The sequence below is a fragment of the Sceloporus undulatus genome, chromosome 6 (assembly GCF_019175285.1).
Source record: "Sceloporus undulatus isolate JIND9_A2432 ecotype Alabama chromosome 6, SceUnd_v1.1, whole genome shotgun sequence".
NCBI lineage: Eukaryota > Metazoa > Chordata > Lepidosauria > Squamata > Phrynosomatidae > Sceloporus > Sceloporus undulatus.
In genome coordinates this window covers 2,596,879-2,610,645 of record NC_056527.1, presented here as the reverse complement: position 1 = coordinate 2,610,645, position 13,767 = coordinate 2,596,879, and the positions used below count along the sequence as shown (strand labels likewise).

Genomic DNA, 13,767 nt, shown 5'->3' with positions numbered 1-13,767 from the left:
GATAATGAGGAACTTTCCCATACCTTAAACCAAACATTGATCAGAATGGAGACTGCAGTCAAGAAATAAGAAGACCAGGAATGGGAAGGGCAGCTATGAAAGAACTGGATGAGATCCTAAAGTGTAAAGACATACAATTGAGCACTCAGGTTAGAATTATCCAAGCCATTGTATGGATAATCACCATCACCATGTATGGATGTGTGAGCTGGACAGTGAAGAAAGCAGATCGGAAGAAGATCAACTCATTTGAGATTTGGTGCTGGAGAAGAATGCTGAGGATACAGTGGATGTCCAGAAAGACAGACAAATGGGTCCTTGAACAGATTAAGCCTGAACTGGAAGCCAAAATGTCATGTGAAGCCGGACTCATTAAGAGAGACAATAATGCTAGGGAAGGTAAAAGGCAGTAGAAAGAGAGGAAGATGCACACCAGATGGGTAGACTCAATTAGGGAGGTCATGGGCCTGAGTCTGGAGGACCTAAGCAGAGCAGTGGAGGACGGAGGGCCTAGAAATGCCTCATCCACAGGGTCACCATGAGTCCGGGTTAACTTGAAGACAGTTAACAACAAACAACAATCCATTATTTGAAATGCTTGGAGCCACAAGGCTTCGTTATTTCTGATTTTTTATTTTGGAATACCTGTATTTGCATATGATTGAGGTGAAGAAAGACTCGGGATATGAATGGGGAATTGTACTCTGAACTACAGAGTTTTAGTCCAGTGCTCAAAACACTTCATGCTGTACGTGTTTCTTATTGCCTGCCTGTATGTTTGTTGTTGACATCTAGAACTGAGGGTGTAATTTGAGGTGTCCGTTGCATCATCTTAGCCATGGTATAAAACTGAGGAATTCCCTAGCTAGTCCTGAAGAAATTTCTGACTTAATAGGCTCCAGTTGTTCTCATGTTGAGTACTTGACATTTGCCTTTGTCCACTGCATTTACTCTTTAGACAAGGCCTCGTTTCTGTTTGAATTCCTCATGGTGACTTGTGGCTCCTGCTCATTCCAACACAGACTGCCCCACAAAACTATTGTTTTATACAGCGGGTGTTTGGTACTAAATCTTACTTAGGTTCAAAACACACTGCAGAAATAATCCAATTTGAGGCTGCTTTAATTGCCCTGAATCAATGCTAGAGAATTCTGTAGTTTTGTGAGACATTTAGCCTTCTCTTTCAGAGAACTCTGGCGCCACAATAAACTACAGTTCCCAGAATTCCCTAGCACTGAGTCAGGGCAGTTAAAGCGCTCTCAAACTTGTTTATTTCTGCAGTGTGTTTTGGACTTCAGTTAATGATAAAATACTATATTGCGTAGTGACTCTAAATTTGCCAATGTATAGAATCATAGGGCCCAAACAGACAGCCAAAATAAAGCTGCTTGGGTCACTTTGGAGGTATGCTCTTTAAATGACGCATGCATCTTAAGAGGCCAGAAGTTGCGCCAAAGCTGCTCTCCAGTCCTTAGGGCTGGAGCATGGCTTTGGCGTGGCTTCCGACCTCTTAGGATGCATGCTTCTTTTAAAGAGCATACCTCCAAAGAGACCTGAAGCAGCTTTATTTTGGCCTGTCTGTTTGGGCCCATAGTGTTGAAAGAGACCACAAGGGGCATCCAGTCCACTTCCCTGTCATACAGGAATACATGTGCTCTGTTCCTGTTCTCTTAAGCAAAAATAATAGGGTTGAATTTCCTTTCCAATGCATACTGCCATCTTCCTTAACAAAAAAGGTGAGAGTTATGCATTTTCTTTTCTAACCTGTATCATAGGACCTTTCTTTCTCTCTGGGTGAAAACAGTAAATTGTGTGTGCTTTCTTCATACTTACAGAGGCGATTGGCTGGTTGATATTTGAAGTGGGACTTTCTCTGCTGACACTTAGCAATTTTAATGTGACTTGAATAAAAACTTAGAAATATGATCATTGTGTGGTGCAATATGGTCCAGAGCAGCCCTTCTCAAGTTCTCTGATATAGAGGATCAAGAGTTAATTGTTTCCAATAGCCCGGGCCTGTGGGCTACAGCTGTTTCTTTCCTGGAAACTCTACACAGGCTGCCAGCGGATGCCTTGTGAACCAGCACTGGCCCAGGGATTAGTGTCCTGAGTAGTGCCAGTCCAGGTGCCATGGGACCATTACTCTTTGCCCTCTCTCTGCCAGTCACATATGCATGAACTGCTCATTTGAAGTTTAGAAGTCATATACAGTAAATGCTGAGCACAAATGCTTCCTGACACTGTCAATGATAAGATTTTGTTCTTTGTAGCACTGTTGCTTTTATTTTGCAGTGAATAAACTAGCAATAGCATTTAGCAATGGCATTTACATTTCTATACCTCTTAATAGTGAATTAAGAGATTTACAGTTTGTAAGCCATTTGCTGCCAACCATCTGGGTACCCATTTTACCGACCTACGAAAGGATGGAAGACTGAGTCGACTTTGGAGCCCTGGGATCAAACGCACAACATTGTGGCTGCAGGACCGGCATTTAACCACTGCAACAACAGGGTTCCTGATTAAATTAAACTATTTTTAATAAGCAGTAAGACACCTCGTTATTTTAAAAAGCACTTACAGCAGAGGAACATAGGCTACCTTGTACTGAGTCCTACTATCTAATCCAGTGTAGTATTATCAGCTGTGATGGGTTGTGGGTGTCTCAAATTTCAGGCAGGGTTCTTTTGTATTCCACCCTGGAGACAGACTCATAGAATTGGAAGAGACAATAAGGACCATCCAATCTAACCCCCTTCTGCTTTGTAGGAAGACACAATCCAAGTCCTCCTGACAGATGGCCATCCAGTCTCTATTAAGAAACCTTCAAAGAAGGAGAGCACCATGCTCCAAGGGATTGCATTCCAGTGTCAAACATCTGGAAGTTCTTCCTAATGTTTAGGTTGAATCTCATTTCCTATACTGTACTTTGAATCTGTTGTCTCATGTCCTATTCTCTGGAGCAGCAGAAAACAAGCTTGTTCCAACTGCAACAGGACATCCCTTGAAATATTTAAACATGGCTATCATTTCATCCCATCACCATCTTTTCTTAAGGGTAAACATACCCAGTTTCTTAAATCGTTCCTTAGATCATCCAGGTCCCTGGAATTACTTGGTTGTCTTCCATCTATGTCACAATCAGGCCTGAACCTGCTTATTTTTCAAAATCAGATGAGATCAAGTGTGTTTAGGGTTCTTTTCAGTTTAAATGAAAACGCTGAAGAGATTAAGGAAATGGGGTTTCCCTGCTGATAGAATCCAGTGAGGTACAGATGTGTTTGACCTGACCTTCAGAAAGGTTCCGTAGACATTGCTAAGAGTTATTTCTGTGAAGTGAGATCTGTCAAGATAAGAGCTTTTAGTACATCATGGCTGCATCTTGGCTCTCTTAGCCCAATGACTGCATAAAGTGGTTTTGTAATTGATATGTGTGCATTATGTAGTATTAGGGAAGCAGCCATGGCCTTCTGATGTGGTGAAACCAACTGGTAAGGCTATATTAGAATAATAAGCATGTGTAACTGAAAGGGGTATCTGGTTCAGTATTCTGCAGTAGGCAAGTATCTTGGATGAAAATAAAGGGTTTTGATTTGCTTGGGCATTTTCAAACAATGTAATTATTTGTACAAGCCAAATGCTCAAAACACTTGGCATTTTACCAGTGATTTGTACAATCTTGTTTATAGATGTGCCGTTTATTTCCTTCTAAATCTTGGATCTGTTCTCTGTCCTTGTCAGTGTTCTCATCTGTGTAGTTAGAGGGCCATACTACAAAGAGCAGGCTTTGCTATTGGGAGTTCTCATAGCCTTTCTCTTAGACTGTTGGCTAAGAACTTGCAGACTACATTGGATCGCCAGCTTCATGCATAGAAAGGTCTCTGTTTTCACTTGGCTTTCATGTGTATCGCCATATTGCAAGGGCATGGTTCTTCCCATGGGAATCTGAAAGGAGAATAGTGGCTTGTTGATGTTGCTAAGTTCATTCTGTATCAAACTCACGAAGAAAGGCTATTGTTCAGTATGCAGTCTTGGTTTCCAAAACTGATTTTTTTTCTTTAGGAAAATGGCCTGCTTAGCAGTTTCCCATTGGAACATGAAGCGGAGAGCTCATGAAAATGCAACAGCGCAAAGAATTAATACAATTGTGTCTTGTTTGTTTGTTTCAACTTTAAAATATTTGAGCATTATTATTATTATTATTATTATTATTATTTTACTGCAGTGGGAGAGGAGCTGGTCATTGGTGCATGGATCTAGCAGGGTAAACCATGGAGGCAAACAGGGAGTTTGTTTTCTTTTCCGCATCCCTTGAAATCTACATGACTCTTGTACCAAAGTGGGAATGAACAATTGCAAGTATATCACTGGAGTCGAGTAAAAGCATGTGGTGATGATGGCCAGAATGAGGAGTTAGGGTTGCCTCTGCGGGAGAGTCTGGTTCTGAGGATCTGAGAGTCTACCTAGAATTCAAATTTGTGGGCTGCATATATGTAGGGAATTGTTGAAGTCTAGTTGTGTTACGGCAGCCAAAGGTCTTTGTCTTCTGCCAGTGGATGTGCTGTTTTACCAACACTTGCCACAAAATAGGTTTTGCCAAGGGCCATGGGATTTAGCTGCAGATTGTTTGGTTGTAAACAGAAACTAGATCATGGTGTTTTGAAATGAATGAAATGATCTGTTTATCATGTCTAGGGAATTGTCTTGTTGACAATTTGTAAGCCACTCTGAGATAATTTCTAAAGAGCGGTGGAGTAAGTACAATAAATAAATGAATAAATAATCTGCTGAATAAGTATAAAACTTGCCTTCCTGTGCTTTGGTGGTCTTTGTGGACTATTCGTTCAGTAATACAGTTGGCCCTCCTTATTTGTGGCTTTGACTTTTACGGCTTTGATTATTTTCAGGTTTGATTAATATGTTCTCTCTAGGAATTTGTCGGTCCTCCTGTGCAGTTCTGCTGGAAGTTGACCATAGAGTTGTGCTGATGGAGAACCTAGCAGTTCCTAGATAGAGAGAACACTTCTCTAGGCGTTTGTAGTTTGCACAGTACAATTCTGTGATCATCTTCTGGCAGATGTTGACCACAGAGTTGGACTGGAGGACCTGGGGATTCCTAGACAGGTGTTCTCTCAGGTCAAAAGAATAGTGTTTTTTTATTTGTGGTTTTTCCACATTCATGGGGGTCCTTCACCCCTAACTCCAGCAGATATGGAGGGACCACTAGAATATATTGTGTATCAGAGTTGGGAATATGCTCTGTGGCATCAGTGAAAGACAACTGTTATCTGTTTCATTTTGTTAAACCCTCATCTAACTTCTACAAAGGATGGCTTATCTGGTTCTGCTGCATTGTTTTTCTTATGGCGGGAGGGAGCTGTGCTGATCATTGTGTGTCTGTGTAACATCCTAGTGTTCTTTGTTCTTTGACTGGTACCAGTTGTTAAAAGCAAGTGTTTTCTCTTCTGTGAAAGATCTGATGGCATTGACAAATGTTAGGGGTGCCTCTTCCTGTCTATTATACGACGCATGACTGGACTGTGAAATCTTGTTGCCAGAGAGAGTAGTGTAGACTCCTGTTCCTCTCTCCTTTGTGTTGCTAGGGACACACACACAAACACATCAGGCCATCTCTAAACATTTTAAGCTAAGCATTTACCAGTCTGTTATTTCACTTTGCTGCACTTTGTAAAGGAGCAAAATGGTTTCTCCTTGGGTGAAATCACTTTTGCTACCTCCACATTTTCAGACACCGCATCCTGTGTGGATGTCAAAGTCTAGAGCATTTCTTTTATCTCTTGGAACATGAGAATAAGCAGATGTTTTAATATTTTGAGGGTAGGCATGTTAGTGTTTTGCAACAAAAACAGGGGGGAAAGTCTTGTGGAGGCTAAAGGTTTTGACACATTTTATTGTGGCATTAAGCTTTCATGGACTGCAACCCAGAACCTCGGCATGAAGTGTTGCTTTCGTAGGCAGATTATTATACACAGGTTTGAGTGTAATGAGAGTTACAAGCCTCTCAGATGTCTCAGGTTCTTCAGCCTCCCGCATTTTAGTCCAGAAAACCTGTATTGGCAGCATCCTCCAGCAGTTTTGCACCATGCTTCAGAAATGAAACGTTCTGGAAGCGTCTGGGTTCATAAAACTAGTCAGTTCAATAAGAAGCCTTAGGATAACCAAACTTGTGGCCATGGATCAATTTAGTTGGAGAGAAAAGAGAGAGGTTTGTCTAAGGAACAGAATAATATTAGTTTTATAAAATGGCACTTGTAAAAATATGTTCTCATTGCTTGTGAATTTCAACAATACATTGGGCTTTTAGGAATAGCAGCAGGGTTCAGGGAAGAGATAGTTTAATAATTGTAACCAAGGAAATATCGGAATAATATACATAAATTTATACAAATTATACTACAAGAAAAAAATAGAAAAATATCCAAAAATGTATTTGTTAAATATAATTTCAGACCAAAAAAGTGGAACAAAAATATGGGGAAAAGTTGATCTATATGATTATGGCTGGGAGAAGGATTTATGCTCAAAAATGGAAGGGGAAAACTTTACCAAATGTGAACGATCGGTTGATGAAATTATATGATATAGAAATAGATAAATTGACACATTTAATTAAAAAGAAGCTTATGAGTAAATTTGATAAACAATGAAACCCCCTGATAATATTCCTGAAATCAAGATGGGGAAATGACTTTACGATTGGACTGGAGTAAGCAAAATGATAAAAATCAATATAAAATAAAAATTGCAATAAAAATAGATGAACTTTATAATCATGTAACGATTATAGATATTTCTTGATATTTGAAGTATGATTCTGTTTAGTTTATTTGAAAACACTTTTTATAGTTTATACTATCTGGTGATCAAAATGTAATGCATATTAACAGGAAAAACTCAAGAGAAAGAAAGAAGGAAGGAAAGGATATAATATTAGCTTTCTTTTTGTTTATTTATTGAATTATACATATTGTTTGGAATTTTTGTATATAATCTGTTTTTCTTTTATTGTTTTGTTTTAAAGAGTCTTTTTAAAAATAAATCAATAAAGAATATTTTTTTAAAAAATAATTGTAACCAAAAAATCTTGGTACTGTACAGTAAATGGAAATTGTTTAAATGGAAACAGTATTAAATTAGCTCCTGAAATTATGCTGGAGGATGAAGGCGCACTCAGTTCAGGCATGTCAGTTGCTTAGATGGATATAAGAATTGCTTCCAGGCAATTCAGCAAAGAGAGTGCACAAAAGCTGGTTGTTAACTGTGAACCCTGAACTCTGGACTATTCTGTGGGATCATTTAAACTTGTGCCAAAGCTTTGCATTCACTTTGTAATACCCTTGGAACTGAGTGATGCCTCAATCCAGGGTTCCTAGGAAATACTCCCAAATCTGTCTGATTTGCTCCAAACCACTGTCAAAGTTATGGACATGTTTAGCTACACCTTTTAAGGCAAGTAACCAGTGTCTCAAATAAGGATTCCTAATCAAAGAACAGATCAAGCCTGAACTCTCCCTCAGAAGCCAAGATGACAAAACAGAGGCTGTCGTACTTTGGCCACATGATGAGAAGCCATGAATCCTTGGAAAAGACAATGATGCGGGGAAAGGTGGAAAGCAGTAGAAAGATAGGAAGACCCCAGGCCAGATGACTGGACTCAATCAGGGACTCAACTTGCAGGACCTGAGCGGTAGAGAATAGTGGGTCTTGGCAATGTCTCATCCAGGTTGACTCAAAGGTAGTTAACAACAAACAAATAATTAAACTCAAAAATCTAGTGTTGACTGACCTATGACAACCCTGTCCTAAGATTTCTTGGCAACATTTCTTCAGAGATTAGCCTTCCTCTGAAGCTGAGACGGTGTGGCTTGTTCAAAGTCACCAAGTGAGTTTCCACTTCAGTCAAGCAAAGATTCAAAACCTGGTCTACTTGAGTCCTGGTCCAACACTCAAACCATACACCATGCTTACAACCCTATCCTAGGTGTTTCTTGACCCGATTTATTCAGAGGAGGTTTGCCATTGTTGTTTTCTTAGCTTGAGAGAGTATGCCTTGGCCAAGGTCACCCAGTGGGTTTCTAGGGCTGATTGGAGAGTTGAACTTTGGTCTTCAGGCTTCTCCCATTCCATGTGGCTATAATATGTGTTGTGCAAATTTGGACTTTCCTTGCTCTTCTGAGCATGTCAGAAACCAAACACCCTTTGGGCTTGAGTCCAGTTGTGTCCTTAAGCACAGCGCTACTAATCCTCTGCTGTACCCCATTATCTCTCTGAGGGCCTTGTACCCTGGGAGTGTAATCTTTCTGGCATTATCTCTTGTTTCATATTGGATTGTCTCATCATAGGGTTTTTATAGCAAAATACACTTGTCCCTCCACATTTGCTGGGGTTAGGGGCACAGGACCTCCATGAATGTGGAAAAACTGCAAAAAACAAACACTGTTTTTACCCGAGAGAACACCTCTCTCAGAATCTCCAGGTCCCCCCAGTGCAACTCTGTGGTCAACATCTGGCAGACATTGACCATAGAATTACACTGGAGGAGCTACAAATGCCTAGCAGAGTGTTCTCTGTAGGAATCTCTAGGTCCTTCAGTCCAACATTTGGTTAAAGTTGACCATTGAGTTGTGCTGGAGGACCTAGATATTCTTAGAGAGAACATATTAATAAAATCCACAAATAATCAAATTCGCAGAAGTCAAAGCCACAAATGTGGAGGGACGAGTGTACATTCAAAGGGGGTTTATTGTGCCTCCTCCTTTGCAGTACTAGCAACTGTTGGCTGTGGTGCCACTTCCATTGCCTCTGAGACATCTTCTGCCAGCATCACCCCCCATTTCTGATGCTGCCCAGTATCTATTTGGCACATTGAACCTGGCTACTCAGCAGAAGCCTGTCTGACATGGGAGACACTACTAGCAGACCACCATCATAGCCTCTTCCTTCATAGGAGCACACAATGGCACCAGCATGGAAAGGTAGTGCCATAGCTCTCCTTTAGTGATTGGAGGAATGTGTATGAAGAATACTTAAAAGTTACATATTCCCACATGTGGGGAAGACTTTGAGTCTCACAACTGGATATAGAGTAGGAAGAAAATGTAGGAATGCTTTGAGAAATCCAGTGAATTCAAAATAGAGTTTTTTACATTCCTACAAATATGCTACAACATTCTGAAACTTCATTTTTCATCCTGTTAAAAGAACTGCTGTATTCAAACAAGAGATTTGAGTCTCGTGGGTCAGGCTCTTTGTCTGCTTCTAACTGGAATTGGTAAGCTTTCTTCCCCTTAGAATGTGGAAGAGAGATGCTGTAACTCCTGATTATGAAACATGATCTGTGAAAAGTATTAAAAGAAGCTCATTCCTTTGCTCTGAAGCTCACAATAGTGTCTGCAAGTTGCTGGGTTAAATAAGTTTGGAATCCCATCCTGCAAATTCTTCTGAAAGAATAATACAGTAGCTTTTGTTATACTGTACTAACAGTCATATTAACTATTTTATTGATAGCCATACTAATAGGTTTGTGAGTAATTGCTCTTCTCACCACTTCAAAATGGGGACATTACCTAGAATGTTTGCTTTTAAAATATGCTTGATGATGCATCGATACAATGTACAATTTCTAGAGGAACCTTTTAATGACTGAAAATTGATGATTTCATTGTGATGATCTGCTGCTGTTGATATAAATAATACAGTATTGGCAAAATATGGTGTTGCTGTTGTTGTTGTTTTGCCAAGCAAGGATGAGTGATGAAACTATAATGAAGGTGATACTTGAACTTGGGTGTCTCTGTTTGCTAGCTTTGATGATACTCATTTGTAGATCCTATTGGTTTACTAGAGCTGAGTGACAAGATAACCTAGTTCATGTGAAACACTCAGTGTGTTGCTTTTAAGGATTGTTTTGTCCAGCAAGCGTACTGATAACCATTAAAGTGAGCTGTGAAAAGCTGTAACAGCGGTCAGCCTGTAAAAACAGCAAACTCCATTTGCTGACTGTGCTAGATGCCATAATTGGTTGGCCTGGTATCACTCTTAGAGCAGACAACAGCAGTGTAGTACCTGCACTAAGTACACACTTTGTATTTACATCTCATACAGCCGGCCCTAAAGGATGAAGCAAATGAAAACAATGCCAAAGAATGTACAAAATCCCTAACCCTAACCCTAACCCTAACCCTAACCCTAACCCTGTTTGCACTCATATTAAAGGTTGGATGGATGAGAGAGCACAGTGCATAACTGTTTGCACTCATATTAAAGGTTGGATGGATGAGAGAGCACAGTGCTTCCAGGACAGATTCCACTGCTGCCTTTCCCCAGAGGACGGCTTCTGTTTTGATTTTGATTAAAATACAGTACTTACAGGGACCCATGGATAAGTCAACTGAGGGTTTTGGGGTCAGTTTTTTTACTGGAATTTCTAGACTAACACATGAATATATACCATATTCAGAGGTAGCCGTGCTGGCCATACAGTAAAGTATAATAGCATCCAAAATTCACAAAAGTGTGATACCTTTATTTGACCAACCAAAATGTCCAAAATACATGATGCAAGCTTTTGAAGCGCCACTGGCTCCTTCAACAGGCAAAGATGTTAAAAATCTTACAGGAGATTTTTTTTAAAATGACAATGTTAGCCAGAGGGCTGCATTTTGTCAAGGTGTTGTAGGTGTGTCTGTGTGGAGAGATATCTATGCAGGCAAGCCACCTCCTCCTCCTCCTCCTGGCCCTGTGGGAACAAAGGCTTCCAAAGTCCAGGAGATAAAATCCCATTAGCAATACAAAAAGGTACCACTTCCTTTGCAATCTATAGTTTCTGTCCTCAGTTAATTCTGGGCTCCTAAGAATAGCGGCTGTGGTATGGTCATGAGTGAGGGCAAATGAGACTCAAGATGGTTTTAACCCTGAGCTCTGCGTGGCACCAGCTCTCCTCATGATGGGCCTGCTTTCTTGTCCCAGTTCTTACACTGTAAGCTTTCATAAGCCTTTAAGACCTTGAGCCTCTGGGGTAAAAAGCTACAAGATAAGGCTGCTTCCTGGTACAGTGGCATTGAAAATTGTTCTCCCTAAGTCTGATCTAGCAGGCAACTGGTGGGAAAGTCGATACCTTTCCTTACCCAGTTCCCCAAAACTTTAAAGTGAACCCTCTTGCAAGGTGTTACACAAGTTTATCCTCTGAATAGATGATGCTCTATATGGTCTGCTCTCAAGTGGAAGCCAGTCTTCTTGATCTCAGGCAGTAAAATATCTTTGCTGCTTCTCCTGCACTGAGCTCAAGGTGGCAGAAATTAAGTATAAAGCAAATTTAAAAAGTACAGCACCCATTCAGTAAATATGCCCTTCTCAAGCAACCGGTAAGTTGCCAAAAGCCTGCTGAATTTGTTTTAAAAGTCTACCCATGATGCCTCTATATATTATTTTTAGAACTGGAGGACCTAAAGGTGATAGTGCATCTGCAGTAACCGCAAGGGTAGATTTCTGGAATGCCCTGGAGGCAAGGATACCGCCAGACCAAGTTCAAAACATGGCACCCAGATTGGTTACTAGGGGTGACCATATTACACCAATATGAAAAGTGGTGTGATTACTTTATAGCCACCCCTCCATTTTCACGGACTTGAAATCCATGGTCTTGATTATTCATGGAGAGGCAAGCCCCATTGGTTAATATGGTGCGCACGGGAGTTTCCGTTTTTGCAAGGGGGGCTGGAACGGATCCTCTGGGGAAACAGGAACGATTGTATTAGTTTCTGGGCAAGGCACAAAGTGTTGGTTATTATCTTTAAAACCCTACATGGTTTGGGTCCAGGTTACCTACAGGATTGCTTTCTCCCATATACAGTAATCTATCCCATTCACTCCCTTAGGACATTTTGTTCCTCTGCCCTTACACCGTGGAATGACTTCCTGGGAAAGAAAGATTTGTCAGCTCAAGGGGCTATCTGAGTATAAATCTGTCTCTTCTGGCCAGATTATTTTAAAATTAAATTATTAAATTACATTTGAAAATATTTATTGATGGGTTTTAATGTGCATTGGTTTTATATTTTTTATTGTTGTATTGATTGTAAGTTGTACTAAGTGTCTTTTAAGGTTGTAATCCCGCCTCGATCCGTGGGAGAGGCGGGAGCTATAAATAAACTATATTTTTATTCTTATTATTCTTATTATTATATTCCCTTTTAACTGATTCCACATCTTGATCCATAGGGAGAGATAGGTAAAAAGCAACAACACATTACAGTTGGCCCTCCACATTTGCTGCTTTGACTTTTGCAGCTTAGATTATTTGCGGTTTCGAGTAATACGTTCTCTAGGAATCTCTAGGTCCTCCAGCGCAACTCTGCCAGACGTTGACCATAGAGTTGCACTGAAGGACCTGGAGATTCCTAGAGAGGTGTTCGCTCAGGTGAAAAGTATGGTGGATATTTTTTTACCTGCGGGGGCCCTTCATGCCTCCCCCATGGGGTGGGGCCACTGTATTGATCCCTTTATTTATTTATTGGATCCCTGGGCTTAAGTCCTGCCTTACTCCTCCAAATGGAACTCAAGGTGGCTAATAGTAAGAAATGAATAAAGTACAACTGAAATCCAAAACCAATCCAAATAATTACAACACAGATAAAGTAAAAGCACCGTTTAAGTCTTATTAATAAGTAGCCACCGAGAAGATCCTGTCTTCACCAAAGGAATAGCTGGAGTTCTCTGATATTGTCAGCTACTATCCTTTTTGCTATTTGATATAGTTTCATCCGTGTCAAGATACGTGCATAATTTGCTGATTTGGAACCTTTAAAATGTAAACAATGTACAAGTTAGAGCAGTGATGAAAATAAAGGAGAATTCATTTCTGAATTCTCTTCCTTTTGCATTTCATGACTTTGGTATGTGACTCAAATGTTAACATGGTTGTGTGAGGCTGATTCTGATTCATTCAGCACCCTCCCATAGTGTTGCCAGGAGAAATGAAAGGCGGTTGCTTAGCATACTCTGCAGTTTACCTTACTGTTTAAAAATAGAAGTTGTAGCAAGTGGAAGCTATGGTTTTTCCCACCCAAAACAGGGTGTGTGTGAAACACTCCCCTTTCCAGCCCATGTACAAGAGCCAAAAGGTTGATTCACTGTGCAGTCCTTCCTTCCCGCCGCTGCTTTTACGATGCCATAGCGACCGTGCAAAAGCCAAATCCATATTTTCTTTTGTTTTACTCTTTTCTCTTATAGGAAGCTTTTCAAAGCAAGACACTCCTAGGGATTGTAGTTTGTTGTGACACCAGAGCTTTCTGACAGAGAAGGCTAAATATCTCACAAAATTATACATCCACCCAGAATTTCCTAGCATTGAGCTAGGGCAGTTAAAATGGCCTTAAACTGGATCATTTTGGACCACAGTGGCTGACCTTGGAAATGCATCTGGGGAGCAGATCTCCCTCTTTTTCTGCTAAGCTGTGGCCTCTGTACAATCACATGTAGCAACTAGAAGGATCTTGTAGGACCTTTGAAACTAAGGGATTGTCCGCATGGGCCAAAAGGCCTGGATTCTCACCAGCTTTGCACCATCTAGATCACACAACACAGGCTGAAATCCTTGGGGCAGCCTTTATCCTGGGGTAAAATGGCTTCAGTTTTCTGTGAGTGTATCAACTGGGCTTTGTACTCAGCCCCTGTTCATGCTCCTTACCTTGCCAACAGAAGAAGCCCCCCCCCACCATGTCTGATGTGGAAATGGGGGGGGGGGCT

General features: G+C 40.7%; 1 protein-coding gene across 1 annotated transcript in view; it reads left to right on the top strand.

The window, feature by feature from the left end:
- LOC121934352 (SREBF chaperone) overlaps nt 1-13,767 on the top strand; it is a 69,827-nt gene that overhangs the window by 11,202 nt on the left and 44,858 nt on the right. The gene's annotated exons all lie outside the window — the stretch shown is intronic.